This window comes from Myripristis murdjan, chromosome 15 (genome assembly GCF_902150065.1).
Source record: "Myripristis murdjan chromosome 15, fMyrMur1.1, whole genome shotgun sequence".
Taxonomy (NCBI): domain Eukaryota; kingdom Metazoa; phylum Chordata; class Actinopteri; order Holocentriformes; family Holocentridae; genus Myripristis; species Myripristis murdjan.
In genome coordinates, this window is record NC_043994.1 from 17677973 (window position 1) to 17702615 (window position 24643).

General features: G+C 44.2%; 1 protein-coding gene across 2 annotated transcripts in view; it reads left to right on the forward strand.

The window, feature by feature from the left end:
* The first annotated feature begins 4659 nt into the window (after nucleotides 1-4659).
* Nucleotides 4660-24643, forward strand: part of lzts2a (leucine zipper, putative tumor suppressor 2a) — a 40596-nt gene continuing 20612 nt past the window's right edge. The window contains exons 1-2 of one of the 2 annotated variants that reach the window (XM_030070033.1): nucleotides 4660-5072; nucleotides 24389-24511. The gene's annotated coding sequence lies outside the window, so the exon portion shown is untranslated. The remainder of the gene's footprint in view (nucleotides 5073-24388; nucleotides 24512-24643) is intronic. The other variant, XM_030070035.1, reaches the window with a different exon arrangement.

The window sequence follows — 24643 nt, forward strand, 5'->3', positions numbered from 1 at the left end:
CTAGCAGGATCAGATCAGAAGTGGGATCTGAGGGAATGTGTCTGACGCTGCGCTGCCCTCCCCTGATCTTCCCATTATAGAATATGTAAATAAACTTGCCCCGAAGCCTGCTAGCTGGCCACACAGCCCCGGGATTGAACAGCACTAATTGGGTACATGACAATGATGCTGTAGCGTGTGATGAATGTAAAGACCCTGAAGAAGAATAATGGCATTATTCAAAATCCCACATTGCTTTTTTTTTTTGTTTGGTTTATTCATAGTGGGTGCATTTTGTGCTTCATTGTTTATTGAAGAGCCACAGTTCATCCAGTTGGTAAATGAGGCATAAACAATTCATGAATCATTAAGCACAAACATTGGACAAGTAATGGTGTCTTATGCCAAAATAAAAGATAAGATAGGATATTGGGGGAATTAAAAAAGACAATGATAGTGCACTGATGCAGTAGTGATGCTGGCAGGTTGTTGGGAAGTTTTAAAGCTCTAAAAGGAGAGGAAAACAAATCCTCGGTGCTCTTTGGTATTTCTGAATCATGTTGAGGCCGGGGGTCGGGCTCTGGTCAGGTGTCTAAGCATAGGATGAAGACCCTGAGGCGACAGAGCATGTGTGAGTCATATGATCTGGGCTTTTGCTTTCAGAAGCAGACGGACAGACACACTGAACTGGATTGGAGACAATGAGTCGCCCTGTGTCAATACCACCGAGGCACAAGCATGAGGAATTATCTCTCAATCTGTCCCATCTTGCTTGATGAAGTTGCCACGCTGGGCGATAGAAAACACTGAGATGTTTCAGTGCAGTTGGTCCTCAGAGTCCCCCCCTCACAGACCCCCATGCCTGTTCTCACGATATCAGAGCTGCCGCTAGGGCATATGTGTACTTGACTAACACAGCGTTCACGGTCCACAGGGGGTATACACACACACACACACACTGTACTACAGCAGTCAAAAGAGGATTAGCAAACGCAGGTATAGACTTGATAAAGGTGAAACCAGGAGACAGAGGTTTGGCTTGACCACAGGCCTGTCACTACATCATATTTTACAATGAGTAAAATTATGCACTGCTTTTCGTCATTCACCCATCCAGTGCACTTCTGTTAACACATTACATATCACTGGCCTTGCATGCATCCAAAGCAGAACAAAAAAACAAAAAAATGAGAGAAAAAGATGCAAGGATTGTGGATGTTTCCACTTAGAGCAAGCAGCAGAGACTGTCCTCTCCCGCTCAGTGATTATGAAATAAACACAGTCTTGTGCAAACCTTATTGGCGGCCCAGGGCAAGGACTTTTTTTAGAATACACACTCGAGCACACACAGCTCCACGGAAGTACACACAGCTGCGACAGTACACAAACACACAGACACTCAATCAGATACACTGTAAATGCAGCAGAAAATTCATGAAAGACCTCGGCTCTGCGTACAGTGGAAGAGGTAAAAGGGTGTAAATGAAGACTATAAACTACCAGGGCAGTGATTCAAGATGAAGGAGAGGTGAATAATGCAGAATAAAGAACGTTCAACATTTCATCTTCTCCAGTCCTGCAGAAACAAAAAAGTATGTCTGGTCTAATGAAGAAGACTCCAATGGGAAGCCATTGGGGTAAGCAGAGGCTGCATCCTTTTTGCACGTTTCATTTCAGCTGGAAATCATATTAGCATTGCAGGCTGAAGCTTGAGATTGTAATGAACCGTGGAGACGATTTAAAGGAGAAACGGACTGAGGGAGAAGAAGGGCTATGATAGGAATGGAAGGAAGGGACAACGTCGAGGTTGAATATGGGCGGAGAGGGTGGAGGAAAGACCCGGGGCTCATCTTAGAAAATGATGAGAGATGAAGAGTGGAGGTTCTGCGAGAGTTTATCGGATTGAGAGGGATTAGGAAGAAGAAAAAGGGGTATGTGGTGTGGTCGATGGTCTGTAGAAGAGAGGGAGAGCCAACAGAGAAATGAGGCGGAGGAGAAACGGGGGGCAGAGGAAGACGAGAGGTGGGGGTTATGTTCTTGGCAGTGGTGCAGGAAATAAATTGGTATGGCGTAAGTAGAGGAGGGGAGGTCAGCTGGAGTTCAGCAGTGACAGGGCTCCTGGATATCTTTCTATTCAACAGGGCTGGGAGACCGCAAGCTAAACATCAAAGCAACAAGGTGATGCTGTAAGGGCAGCGATGCTGTAGGCGAAAGTCTATACAGGCCTTTCATCATCGACTCATCTATAATGAATCAATCGACGAGGACCTCTCTTAGTTTAAAATATAATGAAATAATCATCTGATGATATTAAATATTTCTACATAAGGATGTCTCACAGCTTGATGAGACTATATGTGCCCCTGCCGCCCACTCACTGTCTTGGCTCATTAAACTGATTTTAATAAATTTCAATGACTCAAGTAGTGATGGAATGTAAATCAGCTTGTTTCAACAATTTTCTTGAATTATATCTTATTGAAAGATATTCTCACTGTTGTTTCCAGGAAAAAAAAAAAAGCTGAAACAAAGAAAACCAGTTTGTTTTAAGCAAAATATAATTTTAGGTCTAAATGCAAGACTAAATGACTTGTGAAGTGTCAATATGTTCAGTGGCCTCTACAGGTTATACTTTTACATAAACTGAGATTACGGCGTAGCAGCTGGTGCACTTTGACTGGCGAAGATTTGACCCTTCTGACCTTGTGGTAATCAATCCATGCATTCCTCTGAGAAATTAGGTCACTCAGGCTTTCATACAGCTCCTCTTTCATGGATGAATCAGACAGGTGGCTGTCTTTTGTGATGGGGAGAGAGGATCCCATATTGTGTTTCCAAGGCTATAGGAGCGGACAGGATATGGGGAGTGTGGGCGGGAATCTCCATACCTGAGCGATGCAGCAGGGTTCAGAAGAGGATAGAGGGAGACTATAGCAGAACTGGACATCTGTGCTGCTGCCTCATAATGTCTTTTTCACTGGTCTCACTAGCTCCCCTACACTTCTTACTGTAGTCAGTGTCACAATTTGTTTACACAGCACACTGCATTTAAAACCTCTAGCTTCATTTCAGTATATATACTTTGTTTTTAATGATTATTTTTTGGCATTTCTGCTTTATTTGCTAGTGACAGTAGAGAGAGGCAGGAAAGGCAGGGGAGAAAGAGGGGATGACATGCAGCAAAGGGCTCAGCCTGGGATCAAATGCAGGCCACTGCAGTCAGGACTAGGCCTTGAGATGTGGTGCACGGCCTCTCATTCAGTACTGGTGGAAAACAGATGACTCAAACACCTAAAATATTAAACATCTCGAGCTTGGGTGTAACTTAACTAACATAAAAAAATATATGCACTGCAGAAGCACTGAAGAACCACCTGGCTCGTTGGAAGACCACCACAAGCTGCCCAAACACCATGATCGACTTTTCTTGTGGAGTCAGGTGCTCCAAAGAAAAAATGCCAGAGAAGTAATCCCTCTATAGACTTCCAATAACAAAACAAAACCATTATCAGAAGAAAAAAAAACGAGATAGAAAAGGATTGATCCATTGCAAAAGACACCAGACAGCAATCAGTGCAAGGTCAACGGGTGTACAAAGCTTTCCAAATATCAGGTTTAAAATCTAAGTGAAAACTAAACTTTAAGGAGAGAAAAGTTGCTACTGTTACGTAACTGTTGCTGTTGATTTACCAGGTGAAGCGAGTGAGATTGAAACAAAATCTACCGCCATAGCATGACTACAATATCGTGTCCCTAAACAATGGCTGCAACTCATCATAAACTATAATTTTCTTATTTTAAACATCAAACTGTAATGGGTGTCATAAAACCGCCTATGCTGACGGCTCACGTGCTCATGCAGGTTCATCAGCAAATCTGTAAGCAAGTGCTGAAAGCTGCTGCAAAAGATATATAGTGAGTTTTTTTTCTTTAGGCTGCCCTTGTCATCAGTCATTTTGTCTGCATATAGGTGGAGCATTTACCAGCCAGCTACAGGGTGAGAGCTACTGATGATGCATCAGGGCATCAGTCTCCCAGCCTGGCCTGTTGCAGTGTAAAGCAAGACACTGTATCCCTGTCTCATGTGTAGCTCTGTACTCGAGAGAAAACAAAACAATTTTCCAATAAAATACCATGATGAAGCATCATTTTCTCCTGTAGCTCTATTTGAATGCACCCAGTACAATAAGCCGGGGGTTTTCAAAATTTTTCATACTCTGGACTCCCAAGTTGTCTTTCATGAACCAGTGGACCCCTACTGGGAGTGATTTTGCCATTTGAAGACATTTTGTGTCTAGTATTAAATTGTTTAGATGTCAAAGGAGTGAGATTAAAACACAATGTTAAAATAATCACTGATACATTTTACAGCAATTTCTATCGAGGTTAATTGAATTATAGCTCAATAAACTACTGCTAAGTTTGCTGGAAGCCCCCCCAGGACCCCACTTAGAATACCACTGCACTCATAAAAGTGTCAACCAGTATGCTAATAAATAAATACACAAACAAACAAATAAATAAATTTGTCACACAGGTAAAAGGTTCAACACCAAGCGGTGTAAACAAAGTACCACATTTATTATCATGAGCACCACCTGATACGTCAACATGCAGCGACAGGTCTGGATTAACAGAGGTCGTCGGTCGTCGCTGCACCCCCCTATGGAGCCCCCGCCCTTCCTTCCCCAGTCCTAAACCTTGTCGCTCCGGATCAGCAGTCGAGCCCCGACGGGAGCAGAGAGTGAGCCCGCCCGCCCGCTCTGCTCCGGGTCCTCGCTGCCGGTGGCGGTAGCAAACGCACCCAGACTGAGCAGCAGAGCAGACAGACGGAGTCAAGTCCGCTTGTAGCTCCCACTGCAAGCTGCGTCGGAGGGTCTGGGACTGGGCTGAAGGAGACACAAGAGCAGAAGTGAACAGATCGGCGAATTCAAGAAGAGAAGGAAGGAAGGAAGAAAGAAAAAGAAATCAAAAGAAGAAAAAAGTTGAGAAGTGAGCTGAGAGGAAAAAGCGACTGGATCCAAACGCAACATATTTATTGTTGGTGGGAAAATCGCTGCACGGCTCGGGTTTTAAAGAACATCCTGTCAAAGGTGAGTTTATTGTGCAGTGGACTGACAGCATGTGGTCTGTCTCCAGTTTTAGTCATGTTACAGCCTATTATTTGTTAACACAGGCTGCAATACTTTTTAATTATTATCAATAGGCTAAAGTAAACAAACTGAGCGCCTTTTCTTGAAACTGCGCTGTTTCCTATGTGTTTTACCTTTACTCGCGGGCCACTTAAAACACAAATCCAGTCATGTTACCATTTGAGTGAATTTTTCAGAGTTAGTAGTTGTTTTTTTTTAGAGGAGCCTGTGTAAATGATGAAGTGGATTCCTGTCGCTCCAAGGGCTGATGTGCCGCAGTTTGAGCGAAATTACCCCCACAGCCAATCAGGCGTGAGAAGACTTACGGCTTATTTATCACATTTAAAAGTTAATTTGTGCCGTCGATCTGCAGAATCTCTGTGGGGTTTGTAGGATTTAGTCAGCGTGTGCATGACTTAATTGATTAATTGGCTATTGACAGTTTGTCCGGGTGATTAATTGCTTGGAGCATGAATGTTTGGTTGAATGCAGAAGTGTTTCCACCAGTTAGCCAGCTTTTTGCACAGCATTCAGCTGTTTTTTATCAGACGGTTCTGTCGGGTCTGGAATGCGGTGTGTGTGTGTGTGTGTGTGTGTGTGTGTGTGTGTGTGTGTGTGTGTGTGTGTGTGTGTGTGTGTGTGAATAAGCATTGCTCTGTCTCTATCCAGCTGTTACAGTGTGGGGTTTCTGCTCCCCCTTGCAACTGGTACACACACACACACACACACACACACACACACTAACACTAGAACCATTCTTGCATACCCATCCGCTGTGTTTGCGCAAGGCTTTCTGACTGTCTGATTCTTTCTATCTCCAGCTGTTTTTGTGTGTGTGATAAAGACAAGAGGGAAGAGAGGAGGGGAGAGGATGAGGGGAAATGTGATGACAAGGAAAAAGGTCAGAGAGAGTGAGTGTGTGTGTGTGTCTGAGAGAGAGAGAGAGAGAGAGAGAGAGAGAGAGATCCTGGCACCGTTTGTTTTATGCTCTCAAGGCCTGCTTTAATATATGGATTAGTTTTGAGTTGAACTGGAAACGCCGCTGGTCTGATTGGACCATAAATAATCCTTACAGGAGAAGACATAAACTCTGAAGGAGAGGCACTCCGTAGATCCTCACCATCTCTTCCTCATTTGGCGAACACCCGTTTGTGCAAATCACTGCTGGGCTGGACTTGTGCACGTTTTCACACAAAGCCTAAAGGTTCACCTTCACACTGCATCCACATGCTCTTTATGTCCTGCCCAGGCCGACGGCGTTATGTCACGCGCTGGTCCATGACGTTAACTCACTACCTCGCCATCACGCCACCTCGCTGGGAGACCCTATATCACCCAGGCCTGTCACCACAGCACAGCTCAGGCAGGGGAGGAGAGAGTGCAGCTGTAAGGGCTTGTGAGGAAGGTGGCAGGATAAAAAATAGAGATGAGGAGGGGGGAGGGGGGGTGTATGCTAACCATGCTGTTAGGCCATCACTGGTGCCAAGGAGGACGGGGAGGGAAAGAGGCAGGTAGAGGAGGAGGGTGTGATGCTGGGGGATCATTCTCATCACATGTTCCCTCCACACAGCAGACTGGCTGTGACGCCCTGAGGGGGCGACATGTGAGGCAGCCAAGCAAGAACATGGTCAAAGTCATGGTCAGTGTGCTTTTGATAGCATGTAGCACCTTAGAGCAGGCGGCTAAAACTGATTTATTTCTCATAAGACAGAAACACTGGTCTCTTTTTATAGATCATGCTGAAACACAGGGTGAAATCACAAGTTTTTTTTTTTTTTTTTTCCCCTTTCCGCCTCCGTGGTCGAGCAAGCCACCGGACCGCCATCCTCCATTCATGTCTGTACTGAGTTGGGAAATATGTGTGAGACTAAACTGGAACATGGCTGTAGGCAAAATCACAGCTGATGTGCATCTGCCAGTGCAGGCTCTGAAGACGGAGAATACTGTAGGACAAGGACGTCAGAGATGCTCTGATAGATGTAGGGGCAGCCTTTTCAGCCCCATTTGCTCGTTAGATAACCTTAATTACTCTAAGAATAACACATACATGTGCACATTCGGGCACAGCTGCGCACCCGGTCACACTCTTACGCAACAGCTACAGGAATATCAGACATGGAGCATATCCCACATTAAACTGCTAGTGAGAGGGCAATCCCATCCACACCTGCAGCACTCATTTAGCAAAATGCCTTTTCAGCCATCTGGTGTTTAAATGATGATAAAGAGGCATTTCATTTACCCACAGTGATGATGAGGTTGAGTGGTGGATATAATTGCAATCATACACGTTGGTGTGTTTAATTCATTCTCTTGTGTCATGCACACAAACCCTTACGACAGAAACTCCATGTCACACTGCCCTTTTTAAAGCTGCAGGTGAGGCTGAAGGAAAACAGGAACATTGACAGGCTTAGCCACTGAGCCACGACCAGGCCCTCCTGTTTTAAAGTCAGTCTCTATTGATCAGATTCCCAAGCCACTGAACTCACTGAGGATGCAAATAGCAGAGCAATTTTGCTGTCAATTTTGCTGAGATTCTGAAATATTGTCTTGTTTATGTTAACCCAACATGGGGATTTCTTTTGTGAAATTCAAGCAAAAAGTAAACTGGAGGATAAATGGAGCCCTGGTTCTGCTTTCTAGCTTGATACTAACCTTTGATGTGAAAAGGTTTTTGCGTGTGTGTGTGTGTGTGTGTGTACATTTCTCCATTACGCTTTGAGAGGTGGTATAGGATACTTACATTGCACCGAGGGAATCGGTGCACTCGGAGAAGCTGAACAGATATGTTTTCTTGGTTTCGTCTTTCTTTTCCCTCGGTAACTCATTTCTTGTGTTATGTTTCATGATAGACAAACAGATGTGTGTGTCTGGTGTGCGAGGCTTGGCTTTCTCATGCGCACACAGGGTTTTTTTCGTAGATATGGTTGGTGGGAGTCATTTTAGTTTTGCTCCTGGACCCACTCCACTCTGCTCAGCTCGGCTGTGTCTAACTATGGGTGTGTCATTTAGATTCCCATCAGAGATTTTTTTTTTTTTTTTGCTGGTAGCCCATTAAAACAGGGCAAGAGCAGAGCAGCACAGCAGGCGAGAGACAAGCTGTCAGTCAGGCTCAACTTGTGCGCACTCACTCGCACACTCTTACACCACCCTGTATTTGAAACTGTAATTAGTAGCTGCCTGGGTCTGCAGTGACTTTTTCCCCCCTACTTTAAAAGGTCCTTTCTAGATTGGGAATTCAGTGCTAAAATCACTACTGGCTTTGTTTATGTTTATATTGCTGAATTAAAGACATTTCTCATCAAAATAATTGGGATTAATGATACAATAACTTAAACTTGTCAGTCAATAAGCTGATGAAGAAATAACCAGTCGAGTGTTTCTTTAAGAAAGATGGTTTAAGCAATGTTTGGTGTTGCTGCTTTCATAAGATCCAGTAATGAAGTTTAAATTTAAATTATTCAAAATGTTAGGAATTACATGGACAAACTTCTGAGAATACCATCCTGCATCTTGACTTTCTGTTGGCTTCCATTTTTAAGTTCTACCTTATGAACACATCCTTGCATCCTAGTTAGAGGAGCAAAAGCTACTGAGACAATCCGCAGAAGTGAGTTTTAGGCAGCAGTTTGTCGGATTAAGATCCTTGCAAACCTGACAAAGATTTTTTTTCAGGTGGCATGGCAGCTGGTAAATAACACAGAGCCACTGAAAATGCATTCATTTTATGTGTCATCCTACAGTTCAAACAATTAAGCTTCTCCAACAGCATAATTACGACACAGATTTCACAGGGGTAGCAGGTGTGAATTCATATAGCTTTGTACAGCAAACACAATTAACTTGTCCCAGCTGTCATTTCCTTGGTAGCCAAAATGGTTTTAATCAATGTCCTCGCATGAAAAAAATCACACAGAAATGTACTTTTTTTTTTTTTTAACTCTGAATTAGAGCTATGTTGTTTTTGTTTCACTGATAACCAACCAGTGATTCAAGATGAGAACACTGTTTCTATTACTGAATATTCAACAAATATTGTGACAGTGAAATTACACGTCAGAACCATGGCTTCTTACTAAAACTTAGTAAATGTGGGTGCTGCCCAGCAGAGTTGCCCCAAAAGTTGTCCTGTAGCTTTAAGGCATATGGAATAAGATGGTTTATAGTGTTGTGCTGGCTGAGTCATGACCCATAAATCTGTTGGGGTGGTTTGGTTTCAGAAAGCATCATTTTTGATTAACAATGGGCGAGTGGCAGATGGATTAAATGGATTATGCATCAGGATGTATACTGTATAATGTGCTGATAATTCAGATAATCCTTGCCTTATTATTCTTTTGCAAATCCTCTATCGAATAACTCGAACTTGTTTATGATTTGTTCTCTGAAGCCATGGCAAGGATGAAGCTGGGCACCAATCAGCAGGAATGAGCACCTTTTTGTGTTTCCTCCCCTGTATGCCTGATGTGAAACCGATGTGAACTATACCACGTTTACAAGGCTCTTTGTTAATCCCGGCATGGTAAAATGAATCAAATCATCGGACCGCACGTACACACTGCCATTTTTGACCAGACTATTCAGACGTTCACATCGTGCAGGCTCTCCAATTACTTGTAGAATAGCGTTTTGTTATGTGATTGATTGCGGTTGAGACCATCACTTGTATGCTGATTATAATTCCATGGTCTGTGCAGCAAAATCAAATGCAAAACAAGGACTTTCTGCCACAAAGAGACAAGTAAAAATAAAGAGGAAAATATGGGCAGAGGAGGAAATTGTGTAAGGGATTTGGTGAAATGTAAGCTAAAAGATGATGAAAACAGGGCTGGCTTTGATGATTGTGAAGCTCTCCTGACAGCCACATGATGGGATTTTCAATTCTCAGATGAACCTACTTATGTCAAGTCATGAATATGTGCAGGCGCAGGCTGTTTATCCATCAAAACAGGGAGGCAGGCCAGGTCTGTGGAGGGGGGGGGAGCATGTTGACTGCCATTTTTTCTGCAAGTTTACGGTGGGTGCAGGCTGTGATTTTCACTTTATCCCCCCCGCAGTCAGGCAATTTAGGTTGAGTGAATATCAAGTGTGGTTAGGTAATTTCTGAGCTAACTATTTGGGAGGAATATGGAGCTAAAACACATTCACCACAAGATCTTCAGCCCCAAGGTGTGGCTAGATGGACTGGGGCAGATCCGTGCTGCCTGTGTCCTGTCATTGTCAACTTGTCCTCAAACTTCAGCCTGTCATTACCGCCTCTGACTGCCGCATTTAGCCTCAAACACGGGCCCAAAAGTGACCCACGAACATGCCGACTGCCTTTTATCCCACCTGTGCAAAACGTTTTCCAGTACAAAAGGAGGATCAAAGTTTGTTTTTCGCGTAAGCAGATTGCACGTCAATTAGATTGTTGCTGGAATCTGATAGGAGAGGCGGCAGGCGGAGATGTGCTCTGAAAGCCTTTACAGTCTGTAAGAGGAGACCGAATCAATGCGGAGTGGAGTAAGTCTGTGTATAATGGACATTAGTGGGCAGAGTTCTGGCACAGATCACATTAGTGCCCGGAGTGCTGAAGACTGCCAACCCCGCCGCCATCCATTAATAGGTCACTCAAACTGTATTTGTTCGACATGCATGCATTTGTTCACTCGAAGACTCAAAGATACAGACTCTGCTGTTAAATTGCTCAATTTGGAATATGACGTGGCCTCTTCTGTTTATTTATATGTTGCAGCATGGCACAAATTAGAGTTATTCTGGTAGATGTAAAGTACATAATTGCAATGCGCTGACCCAGGAGCCGGCCAATATGCAAAATCAGCATCTCCAGCCTCATTATGACACATGACATCACGTATCATCTATCTATCTATCTACCTATCTATCTATCTATCTGTCTGTCTGTCTATCTATCCATCTGAGGAGAAGGCAAATTGGCCTCATATGTCACATAGTGTCACTTCTTTGCTGTCAGGAGGTTGATGTGTGCTGGCCAAGAGCTGAAACAGCAGACCACACACACACACACACACACACACACACACACACACAAACACACACAAACACACCCGAGACTGATTGATGACACAGGCATAAGGTCCAGGAACTCGGCTCATTGCCTGGTAGCAGATGAGTGGTTTTAGGGGGTCAGAGGATTGTTGCCCCAGGGCTCCCCAGAGAAGCCCTGCAGCTAAGACAATTAGACAAGAACGATGGTAATGTTAAAATAATAATAATAATCATTTTTAAAAAAGCTCATAATATTGCTGTTGTGGAAGCATATGGCTGTTTTTAAAGGAAAGAAAAGACCTTGAAGAGATAGCTAAAAGACGACTTCCATGGTGAAGAGGGACGTAGAACGATATGGTCAAAATAAGATTTCCCTACACCCAGCTGGAGTTTTTCAAAAGAAATTCCCAGGGAATTTGACTAACAATGCCCTGCTTCCTTACAAGTGCCAAAGCCATTGATTAAGCTGTTTGTTGATTTGCTTGTATTGGAAACCTGATTTGTGCCACTGAGCGAAGCAAAACATGAGTTATTGATCCGGTATTTAAAGGTTCTGTCATTGGCCCTGGTGCGCTTTGTCTGTAGTTCCTCTCTGTGAAATCGGCAGAGCAGCCCTTCAGATGTAGTTTTTGTCTCTCTCGAACGTGGTGAACCTGACACAAAATCTTGTTCCCTCAGCGAATGTTTTCAGCGAGGCACAGAGGAGCACCACTAAGCTAATAATATAAGCAAGGATCTGTTGACACCCAGTTGTTTGGACATGTGTCTGATTTATAGATTAGATTTCCTCCACCCTCTTGGCCGGGCCGCTGGCAGGCCCCTGTGTAATGTGCTCAGCGCCGACAGAGGGAAGCCAGCTCGGAGGATGCATCTGCCAGATGACCCCTTGGCAGAGTGTGAGCCCCACAGCAGAAGCAGCGCCCTCCCCCCGTTGCATCAGCTGACTCTTACAGCTTGGACTAACTGTGTTTGGCTTGTCTGAACAGAGGAAGAGGGGGTGGGGAGCAAAGTTTGGACCATGAGAAAGGCTTCAGACTGTGGCCTGTCTCTCTCTCTCAATAGGGAGTTTGGCAATATCACATCCGGTATATAATTAAATACTTTATATGGTATAAATTACAAAATAGAAATGAACTATGCGCTGTTTTGGCTTCCTATTATGCCACAGGATTTCAAGATATATTCCCACTCCAGAATGTGAGGGTGATTCAACCACAGATACACATGTTTTCATGTCTTGAATCTTGCACACGTCACAAGAAGAACTCTCCCACGATGAGTCGATCACTTCCTCTACTTGCTGTCCGGTGTAAATCTATAAAATGAGAAACCCTTTTATGCATTTTAATGTTCTCAGGTAGGTATGAAACATGCTATGTCCGGTAAAAGTAATAGCAATACTAATTCCATACCCGTGAACAGAGAATTTTAAGGAAGGTGTGATTTTTCACTCTACAGCACACTAATCTGTGACTAACCTGTGGCATTTTTAGGACAGACCGTGGGAAATCACACATCATTTATTTGGTTACGATGCATTTTGCACAAAATTGACCAAGCATTTTGTGTTATTTGCACTACTTAGCATCATTTATCCATGGTACATGTCCAGGCAGCATGTGCATCGCCGTCTTGCTGCTTTTGTCTTTCCACTTCCAGCACAACGGATCTATATGAGCCTTCCAAGTCCATCAATTTGAATAAGAAAAGGCTTTATTTTTTTAATATGATCCACACTAGGGTGTATCTTTGCTATGAAGTCCAGCAACCAGAAATACAAACACAACAGCAACAATAAAGTGATGTTGGTATGAGCAAGACTTAAACTTTACCTCGCTATATGCTGAGGTAACACAGTATGATATCTCTGAATGTTGACACTGTGGGACTGATTGTTGTCTTTTAATTGCTGACAGATGTCTCCCCTCACTGCCTCGATCTCTCTTTCCCCCTCTCTCTCTCTCTCTCTCTCACACACGTGTCGGGCCCTGATGTTCCCAGAATTCTATGGGGAGCCTCTGGGATGCCGTCCCAGCCATGGTCATGGTAACATAACTCCCACCACCCTCTTGTCCGAGCCAGCCCTCATCCCTCCGCGGTCCCGCCACATGTGCTTCTGCCAGCACACTGCTCCCCGCCTCAGCTGGCCTGGACGCTTTCCGGGGCTTATGAAAACCTTTGGTGGGTCTGAACTGTCGTTGCAGTTCATGAAGTGATGCTGTCACCGGTTGCACCGTGTTGTCCAAAGATTTTGAACACAGCAGAGGCCTGTCATCCCGAACTGGAAAGCTGGTTTCGGCGGGGGCTGCACAGCGCTCGCTGGGATCAGACTGTGACAGAGCGGCATCACCGAGGTGCTGTCTGCTTTTGTGTCTTGGCGCCTTTGTCTGCTGTGCATTATCCTGGAGAGGATTGGTTATGGAGGATTGTGCCCATCTGCTGAGTGAGATTTCTTGGAAGAGAGCGAGGCAGAGAGAGAGAGAGAGAGAGACAGAGAGACATAGACACAGAGCGAGACAGAGAGAAAGGGGGGTTTTGAGGCTCATCTCGAGACTAATCAGCAGTGAGGTGTGTGTGTGTGCAGGTGTATCAGCGCATATTTATGTGTGCCTCCTTTATTGAATTTTAAAGAACTCTACTGAACAATGAGTGCAGTGTCACTCTTGCCCTTGCACGCGTCCTCAAGCCTCCCTCAGCTTCCCTCTGTGATTTCAAATTCAAAAGACGCATTGTCCAAATAAGCCTTTGATATTCATATTATTAGCAGGCCTGATCAGTACAGAGCTGGCTGTGCTTGGGGTGTCGCCCCCACCCCCTGTTCCCCAGACTGAGAGGAGACAGAAGTGGGTCAAAGTTTAATAGAGCGTCCTGTCTGAACAGGATTGGAGAGGTGAGGGGGGGTTAAAGGGCCTCCTTGGTACCGGGGATGTCCTTCCCACAGCGGGGCCAGCAGGGGCCGTCCAGTGTTTCCTCATTTTCCACGGTGCAAACAAATGAAGAGCGTCATTCTGAAATGCGGCAGTACATGTCAGTTTTTACCGAAGCTTGTCGCTTGAAATTTTCCACCACAAACACACGAGCTCACCCTGAAACTCCACTTCAAATAACTACTGTAGGAGTAGATTCAGTATTATTTATCATCTTTCGGTAGAATCACATTGTGATGACGGGGTATTGTGGCACACAGTTCTGCTGTCTAACAAGCAGTTTTCCATTTAAAACCTGAAAAAAAGAGGCATCAGACATTTTAAGAAATATTTGAAGCATTTTTTTAGACTTCACATCTTGATGGGATATTTTATAATATTTAGCAATTTTGCTCCCAAGTCATATCATAATACCTATTAATATTGCAAAAAATCCTTATGGGCATAGTGTTGTATCATTATATTGATTTAAACTGTACTGCTGAGCCCTAAGTAGATATTTATGAAATAGTGGATATCTTGTTTTGGATTGAGAATAACTCCCTGTTGCCTTGTGAGAGGATGCAGTCGGAGGTTTTATGCTGTTATAAACCTGATCTCTCCCGCTCGGCCCATGTAGTGGCAAACACAGCAGTGCAGATTAGGGTGTCTGGGTGAGTGGGTGTCTTGGTGGGAGGGGGTTGGGACGAGCTCAGGTCAGACTGCCTACAGGGTTAGTGGGGGGTGAACTATCGGGTTGAGGGGTCCCGACTGGAACTAGGCCATCACTGTGTGGGAGCCTGACCAGCCGTATTGAATGCAGGAGTCTTGATCTTTACGATTTCATATCCAAACTCTACAGCTGAGAAGTTTGACGATATGCTGTTTTAGGCAAGCAGTCCGTGTTCAGTGCTGGTCGAGCCACTTGTAGATATCCATAAGAACAATGTCTGGCATCCTGAGATGATGCCTCGGAGCATCTGGAACATGTTGCGTGTGCAGTTGGGTCGAAGAGGAATATTTCCTGCTCATTTCCGTTCCTTTCTTGCCGGCCCGCTCCGCTTGTGTTTACATGAAAGAGCCTTCAGAAAAATCAGATGTTATCGTTGACACGATGGTAAATTAAAGAGGGAGCAAAGGACGAGGATCGCTGCCAAGCGTCCTCATGATTAAGCTATAAATTACATAATGGCTCATCTGTGGAATCTCAAATTGCCGTCCTTTTGTCAAGGCGTGTTGGTGTGTTTAAACGTAGCTCGAGTGTGCTGTCAGAGTTCAAATAGATGGATGGGAGGTGTGTGTGTGTTTGTGTGTGTGCTTTCAGGATGGGGAAGCGGAGAGGAATGGATGAAATGAGGGCAGTGTCGTCCTTGCTCATTTACTATGCAGTGCTGGGAAGGGATTAGCCTCACTTACGTAACACCGTCTCCCCTCCTCCTCTCTCTCCCCTGAAGTGGCCCACCTCCCTCGACCCTCCTCGACTCCCCCCCCATCTTCCTATTCTCCCCTAAGATTGCTGTTTCCCTATTTGTAATTCAAATATCTTCAGTATTTTTATATTTGTTTGTTAGCTCACCGTCTCTCTGGGTCGATGCCTTTGAGACACGCTGACAGGAGAAGAAGGAGGCAAAGACCCTGAGAGACAAGAGGACGGGAGGCGGAAAATGGCCCAGGTAGAGGAAAAAAGGACAGTAGGAGGCAAAACAGAATGTTGAGAAAGAAAGCAAATGGTGGTGAAAGGTTAACGGAGAAAGCGAGGGAAAAGGAAACGAGAGAAAAAAGGGGGATGGGGCGAGTGTTGGGGGTGGATGAGATGAGTCTATTTATAGTTTATCCCTGCTGTTGGGTTCGACTGCCTGGCCTAGCACAGCACAGCTCAGCATCCATGTTAGTCCGCATGTCAGTCTCCATCAGTGACACACACACACACACACACACACACACACACAAACATGCCCTGAGGGTGTAAATACAGGCTGACATGCAAACGTGGGAACGATGACCTTTGCCACTGAACTATGAGTAAGAAACAGAAAATTACACACTGACTGATCTGACTGACAGACTTTGTGTGTGTGTGTGTGTGTGTGTGTGTGTGTGTGTGTGTCCTCTCACTTTAAGAGGCAGGACGCGGAGGTAACACAGTTAACAGTCAGCGTCTAAAATAAATATGCTGTGAAACATGGGTGAAATTGCTTGCCAGTCAGCTCAGTGGGTGAGAAGATTGTCTTTTGAGACAAATGGGTGTACTTGAGACCGGTGGTGGGTTCAGTTTGAAACACATACACACATGTAGTGTCTCTCTCTCTCTCTCACACACACACACACACACACACACAGACGCACACAACCGGACCAAGACAATGCATGCCAAACTTACATAACTTGTTTGTACTGCGACCTCTCTCTGTGTTTACCTCTTAATCCTTGGAATAAATTACTGTGCAGCATCTCACGTGTCCTTCTAGTTCTATTTTCTTCCTCAAAGCCGTTTGCATTTCTGCTCTCTCTCACTCTCCATCACACACACACACACAAACACACACACACACACACACACGCATACAGCTACAAGTGCACGTGTAGGTGAACGCATGCATTTCAGAGAGAGGCGTGTTCCCCTAACTGGCTCTAATCGTGCGCTTTCCTTATGGCTCACTTTGATGACTGCCATTGTTTATTGTGCCTGCTGCAGGTGGGAATCCGCTTGCTTTCTCACGTGCATGTGTGCATGGGTGCATGTGCTGTCTCTCTCTCACACACACACAAGATCTATGTCACAGGCAGGCAAAGTAGCCTTGGATCAACCTAAATGAAGAAAGTGGCCAAGAAACGGATATCTATTTGTTTTATTTATTTTCATTGTTAATTGGTTCGCCATTTTCTTCAGCAACGCGCTCTCAGATAGAATTTTGGCTTCATGTCCTTGCCTGTTTTTATCTCATTTTGTTATTATTCTTTTGAACCCGTTGTTATTCATCTTTTTGCTTTATTTGATGATTCCCAATACCTTTTTAACTGTACATTATAGATATAGATACAGTGTTTATTTTCCTCCAGAGAGGAAATTCTTTTCCCGGCTCTCACACAACAACAAGACAAGAACTCAGCGTGTCATGATACATTTTACACCACAATGCAACACATTCCAACAAGATTATACACACTGAAGAAACACTTTAACATCACAAAATCAACTCCAGGGGCCTCCAGGATCCAGGGGCCGCTGGATAAATCAAGCTGTTACTGAGTTCTTTCCTTTGAAAATGTATGTATCCCAATCATTTGTCCTGCTGTAACTACTGTGCTAAACATACCATGATATAAGGGGCTGGCCACAATATGAGTAACTTGTTTTTCTTACCCTCTGAAAACATTATGTAATTTAAAATTAAATTACAAGAGAAATACTAGAAGTAGTAAACTATGGCTTAAAGAAAAAAAAAAAAACAAGAAAAAAGTGCAGGGCAATGATTGTAAAATGAGAAGAAGTAAATGAGAAAAAGATGACCAGAAAAAACATATTTGCAGTGACTATAGCTGTATATTCAAAATTAAATTACAACAAAATTAGCATCAGATTACAAGAAAATTACACAATCCCCAAAAATGAAAAATAAAAAGGGATGCAAGTGAATTTTCTTCAGCTGGTGAAATAAAACCTTTCAGAGCAAATCCGTAGGCTGCTGGGATTCACGGGGTTAAAGGGAAGCCCTGGGACTGCACTTACTCTGCACATATCCTTTGGGATTTGATTGGGGCCACCATCAGTGCCCTGGAGGCCTGCATGTTGCCCGTGGGCCCGGCTTTGAGTATCTGTGGTTTACAGGGTTGATTCTGTACTGTGCTACAAGTAAAACTGTGTAGGTGTGGAGTTTGTTCTGTTTTGTGCTGTGAGGGAACCGCGTAGAAAGAGTTGTTTTGTTCGCCATTGCATCGTAATACAGGCGAGAAGATGGTTCCTGTGCTGAAATATGATCAGTTTTATAGGCAAAGCAGTTGCAGAGTTGTGTTTTTTTGTCATTTTTCTTCTTTTCTTCTCTTCTGTCCTTTTTTAGCTATGAAGCACACTGCATTGCGTTTGTACAAAGTCTGCTATGTGTTTCTTATACACCGAAGCTGCTCTTATTTCCTACTTTTTGTTGATTAAAACCCTAATTCTGAACATTGTCCATTTGTATTTATTGGTGTTTTGCCGGGAATATGGCTAAAAACAAATGGGTTTTTAATTAGCTTTTTTATCTATTTATTTTTTAAGTAGCCCAGTATGGGAAACAGTGTTATACTGTGTGCAGGAAGTGATTAACTGTGAGCCGAGGGCAGCGTGGACTGGCCAGCTACTGTATAAGTGCTGTGATGATTCATGGAACAGTGTGAAGGCTGCACAGGGCCTCGTTTGTTTCTGCCCCTGGCTCACCCTGCCAGAATAACACTTACTGTGGCCGTGACAGAGGACACATACACACTCACACACACACAGACGCATATTCATATATGTTCTCTCACATAGAAGCACGCACATGCACACGTGCAGCCCTGGTGCACCCATGCATGCATGGAGACACACAGAAATGAATTCAGTCGCACCCTTTGGCTCATACGGATGCACATAGAGGTGGATGAGCCTGAACATCATCTCTCATTTGTTTTTATTCGTCCCCAAGGCCTGAGACAAATATTAGAGTTTCCTTTTCATTTTTTTCTTCTCTCTCATTCTCTTCTGCTGACTCCAGTTTTTGGCTCTGTGGTTTGATCCTGATCATGGTCAGCATTAATATTACAGTTAATGTTTTTTGTCAACCATCAAGTCCTGTTTCTTACCTATTTCATTTCTGGATGAAGGTCTAACACAGCTTAGCTTTCAAGACATACCAGACACTTAAGTTGCACATGATTTGAGTCAGTTTATTAAATGATTAACAAGCTACAGTAGTCTCAATGCTTTTACTGTCAAAACAGCACAGTGTTTATCAGCATGGCATACAACAAAAAGGAAAAAAAGACGAGTAAGTAAAGTAAAGTGCCAACTAACCCTCAAAGTGAATTCCCTGTATTGTTGTGACATACTTTGCTGATCAGTGATGTTGATGCATGATAGGAAAGAAAATCGTTCTATTTTCTGCAGCCGGCATGAAACGTGACAACAGCAGTTCTCATTCCTATGCCTCATTTTGTCCGGCTTCTCTCTTTAAGTTCAAAGCGCAGTTGTGGCAGTGCAGCCAGATGCTGACAGGTGCTCCATTGTGTTTCTGTGAAAGATGTGTAGATCTCCTGCCCCGTCTGGCATCCCTGCCCTCTGGCAGCTTTACCATGCTCACTATGTTCTGTCTGCTCTGAGCTGAGAGGCATAAAAATGTGTTTGAAACAATGGAAAAGAAAGAAAGAAAGAAAGTAAGTAAGAGTACAGGAGCAGGAGGAGGGAGCGATATGCATGAGGTGAATTTTTGAAGTGAGGGAGGAAACAGAAACGAGGAAGCAGGAGCAGCTTCAGGCAGGCAGAAATCCTGCTCTCATATAGACGTCCTTACATTCCTACACAACCTGTCCGCATAGACACAGAAATTAAAGGAGGAAGGAAAGCGAACAGATGATTTCCACCCTCCAGACTCCAGACTCTCTGAAACCGTCAACACCAACAGCAGCAGCATGTTCGAGCTGGAGAGAGACAAAAAGGCGAGACAAAGCTTGCGGCTTTCCATGTGGTTGAAGCTCTGAAGAAGAAAATGAAGAGTATCTTACTCTCTTTCTCCCCCCATCCACATGCTTTCCTCTACCCTCTGTATTACATCTCTACAGTCAACTCTCTTGCCTAAGGCCGTTTGTTTCACCCTCATCAGCCTTTATGCATTTCTCTGCAAACATGCAAGATCTGACTCTCTGCCTTTCTTCTAGCAAGTTTAATGGGAAATACCAGAGCCTATAATGAGTTGAAAGGGGAATACTAGAGGCCAAACTAATGCTAAGTACTCCCTAAGCATCGCCAGCTCCACATTTTTTGGATTGTGTGGCCAAGTGTCAGCTGCAGCTCTTAAGATCGGTTCCAGAGGCAGGCTTCACTCTGCACTGCTATCACTCCCCCCTGTCTCATGTTATCTCATTTAATCTGGCCACCGAGGAAGATGATTTAAGATTAGGGAGACATTACGGGGTGGATAAGGGGGTTGAGTAAGGAGAGTTGGAAGAGGAGCGTATCGATCAGCGGTTTCACTCCAAGGAGGATCGAGCTCTGTGCACGGTGAGGTCATCCTCCGCAAGTCTCAAATGAAAAGCACTGCTTTAATCTGAGGTGCACAATGCCGGATAAAGAGATGAGTAAAGGCACTGATTGAGCCAAAGCCCTGATTCGTTTAAATTAGCAGTAACCTCACATTTTTTTTGGATTGGAGGTATTGGCAGTGTTTTGGACACAGTGTCTTATTTTCTTCCTCTCATGCTTGTTGTATCACCAGTGTATCCCTGATGTCTGAATATGAGATCACAAGCCATAATCGTTACAGGCAAAAGTCTGATGGCACTCCCCCTAGTGGCCACAGTTGGAACAGCACCAAGCTTGGCCTGAGCTTGTTGCTGTTTGGTCAAAACTGAGGCGCACACTAACACGACTGGACTTAAATACATGAAACCGACAGATTTGTCAGAACAGGCACACACAAACACAAGCCTCATTGTGTCGTTCTTAACCTATAAGATGAATGGCCCTCATTAATCATAGCCATTTGTCTCCAGTTGTAAGTCTAGAGGTCAGTGATTAAACCATGTTCTCTGTAACCAAGCCAACTCACTGTCCACCCCCCCTCCGCTCAGAGGATCAGAGGCAGAGTTTCATTTCACCGCTGCTTTGCTCTGCTTTTCATGGCTCTGATGTTGTCTGCCACCAAATCCCCACTGAATAAAAGTCAGAAATTGAAGCAGCAAATCATGTTTTATGTATGTGTGCTTACACAATGAAAGCAGGGTGGAAAGTGGGCCAAGCATCACACAGGGCATATTATGGCAACAAAGCAGCTTTCCCTTTCTTAGAAAAATGACAGCGGCAGCCGCCAAAGTGCTGGGCACTGAGTCGAATGTGGGTGTTGGGCTAATAACTACGAAAGCATAAAGCGCGATACACAGAAACTGCATTACCTGACTACTCTAGGCGCATATTTAAATGGTCCAGTTGACTTTAATGTGGTGTTGAAATTATGCTGTTGACTTGTCAGCTATTACATTTTATGTGCCAGTGTCTCTGCCTTTTGGGTCATATGTGGTTGATGAGAGTTATATAAGAGTCACCTATACAGGAGCCCCCCCCCACTCTGCCACCCCTCACCTTTACTCCACCCTCATCTGTGCAGGGCATCTCTCTGATATGAGGAAAGAGGGACCAGGACGGCGATTAAAGAAGCGAACCAGTCACAGTCTTGTCCCAAAGCAGCCGAGCAAACGTTTGTATGGCGTGACCTTATAATACCCTCAGTCGAAGTTAATACCACACTGCCCTGTGAAGAGTGAAACCCTGAATCATGGTGTCATCGCACTCAAATAAAGTGTGGTCCCTGTGGTGAGGACATATGCTGCTATAGCAATATAATCTATCTAGCAGTAATCTAACGGATTAATAATCTCAATCTAATCTGCGCCTGTGGGTTCATGTCAGCGCAGCGCGCAGGGTGAGATGTCATCTCCTGATTAGAGATAGTGGATGGAAGGGGTGGGGGTTCCATGTGTGTGTGTGCGTGTATACACGTGTGTACACGTGTGTGTGTGTTTGAGCGCATGTGTGCATGTGCTCTAAGCCCTCGGGGAGATCATTGCAGCGTCACAGGTCATGTATTTTGGCTTCGCCGTGTGTTTTATGAAAATTAAAAACTGTAAAGCTGTCCAAAGAAGGCCTGGGTCAGGGTCAGGGTCTGTCTGTGTGTGTGTGAGTGTGTGTGTGTGTGTGTGCGTGTGTGTGTGGAAATGCATGTCCGCCCCTGTGCATGTGCACTGCCCACATTTCCTCTTTCTTTGCTCTTTGTACACAGCTCCAGTCTCTCCTCACGTCTCATCCATCATGTTTTTGCTCCACAGACACAAGATGCTAAGTGATGGAGAGTCACTTTAAAGGGGAGGGGCACCTAAATAAATTTAACCCCAACCGCTCCATCTCACCTCTTTTGCCCCTGTAGCCCCACCCCCCTCAGGACAGTCCTTGACCATCTGTCCTGGGGACTCCCTGTCAGGACGGGACGGTGTCTTCCCTCCCCCTGCCCCTCTCCCTCCCTCAGTGCCTCCCCACTTCTTGCTCTGCTTCACATGGTTGGACTCACTCATATTCACTGTAAAATCTAAAAAGTTAATGGAAGAGTGCAAACTTCTGCCCATGCTGAACAATCCTCCAGCTTGCTCTTACACCCAGAGACATACATTCCTGTCACTTCAGTTTTAAGTTGAATTGATTTCTTGCCCCTGCAAACTTGCCCCTTGGGATTTGGAATAAAGTCTTGAACTCTGGTCATTTCACAGCTGTGGGTAAAATTGGTAGTTTTGCAGTGGTGGAAATTACAAATCCAGATCACCAAAAAGATCTACTAAATTGTTCCTTGGCCCAAGAGCCTAAGTGTTCTCAAAATTTCATTTGAGATAGCTTCAGATGGATACTGACCCACTATTAAAGCAACACCTATGGGAAGAAATGTCAATAATGGTATTTATGTACCCAGTGGTCTTCGTAGAATTAAATGCAGTATGTGGATTTATCTGAAAAACTTATTGTATTTTTTAAATTACTATTTTTTATAGCATTCCTTTGCTTGGTGTTGTGATTGGTTTTTCTTGCTGTTTTTTGCTGCTTTCTCTTGTTTTTCCTCTGCAGTGGACTGACAGAAAATGCATTCTGATCATCAGAATGGCAGGGAGTAAAGTCATTAAAATTCACACAGTTACAGCCATGTGCATATTTTCATATGTTGTCACTCAAACTTTTGACCTGAAGCTGATTTGTCATGCAGCCAAAACAGGACCTCAAACTCTGGCTGGAGTGAGTTTTCTGGATATTTTGGATTTTTGCATGAAGGAAGACCTGTCAGCGTGAATGTCCATATTCCTCGCCTCTGTTTTTTAACAATAGGAGACGGGCTGGTGTGAAAGAGCGCAGTCAGCATCCGTGACTGGTTCCAGAAAGCAGCTCTGCCCAGCGCGCCAGGCAGCCGCGGTGATGTGATGGCAGAGCTGACCCCCACACCAAGACAGGGGGGCCAGAATCAATAGCCGTATCGCATCACTTATCAGACTGTAACAAGCTAATGGATTACCTCACAGGCTGTTTGTACAGAGCTCAGAGACCAGAGAGGTTGTGGGGGGAAGGGACAAGAAGGAAAGGAGCAAGATCGGAAGATAAAAATGCATGAATGAATAAGGAGGGGAGATAACTTTAAGCGAGAAGGTGATAGGAGCCCTCCAGCTTGTGAAAGGAAGAAGGCAATAGTGATACAAATATAAGGTTTCCTCCTTCCCTTCCTCCCTCGTTCACCTCCTTTTCTTTTGTAATCCCTCTTTCTTTCCCCTCTCTTCTCTCTCTTATGTCTTGGACTGAAGTGGCTGTTGTTGCTCCACAAAGGACAACAAGCACACAGTCATAGTATATGGGTATTGTGATATGAGACTTGAGATGGTCCATCTATTGTGCATTGGGTATCATAATATCGCAGTATAAGTGTTGTCTCTTCCTTGTTTTTAAGGGTGCATTACAGCAAAGGGAGGCAAATTTCCAAACTCACTAGACTATAATACACTGTTGTATTATTTACCTCTTACCTGCTTTGTCATCGTGTCCACATTGCTAATGATTGCTTATCAAAAATATCTTGTGTGTAAACATCTTTGTAAAAGTACCACCAGTCATTCCTACCATATTGTCACAAAGTTGGTGTTTAGATATTCCGTCACAGATATTATAATATCCAGTTTTGTCTATACAGTCCAGGCTCACTTGGCCTATAGGGAGAGTAAAATGTGAAATAAAAAAAAATCCCTAAAATCTGGGGCATCAGCAAATATGTGCAAAATTAAAACTCGCATCATCATGATTTGATTGATTAAGGCAACCTTTCTGTGGTCTATCAATGTATTTCTATATATGTGCATTTATATTTGTACATGTGTTTAGAACAGATGTGTGTTTGAGGGAAGAGGTTTTCCTAGTTTCATGGGCTGTTTGAGTGTGTGCCCAGGTGGGGGCAGTATGGCCCTCCAAAGTCACCTTTTTTTTTTTGTACATTAGGAAATAATGCAACAAAAAAGGTTTACTTTGTCTTTTGCATGCTGAAAACATACCTCTGTGTGTGAACTGGGTAACATTGGCGCTCTGTTCCTCTCTGCTCTGTGTGTCTGCAGGCCGGCGGCTCAGCAGAGGAGAGCGGGCCCAGAGAGGAGTTCAGGTCCTGGGGATGAGAGGTCTCTGCCCCCTCCCTGTCTCTCCCAGACCTCCCGAAGGAGAACACTGGGCAACACTCTGAGGTTAGGAGCCAGACGAAATAAAAAAAAAAAAAAAAAAAAAAAAAATCCCCCTCTGCAGACAAAAACGTTCTCTGACAACACTGACCTTCAATATTTGCTGACTCAAACCTTCCCCCTCCTCCTCCTCCTCCT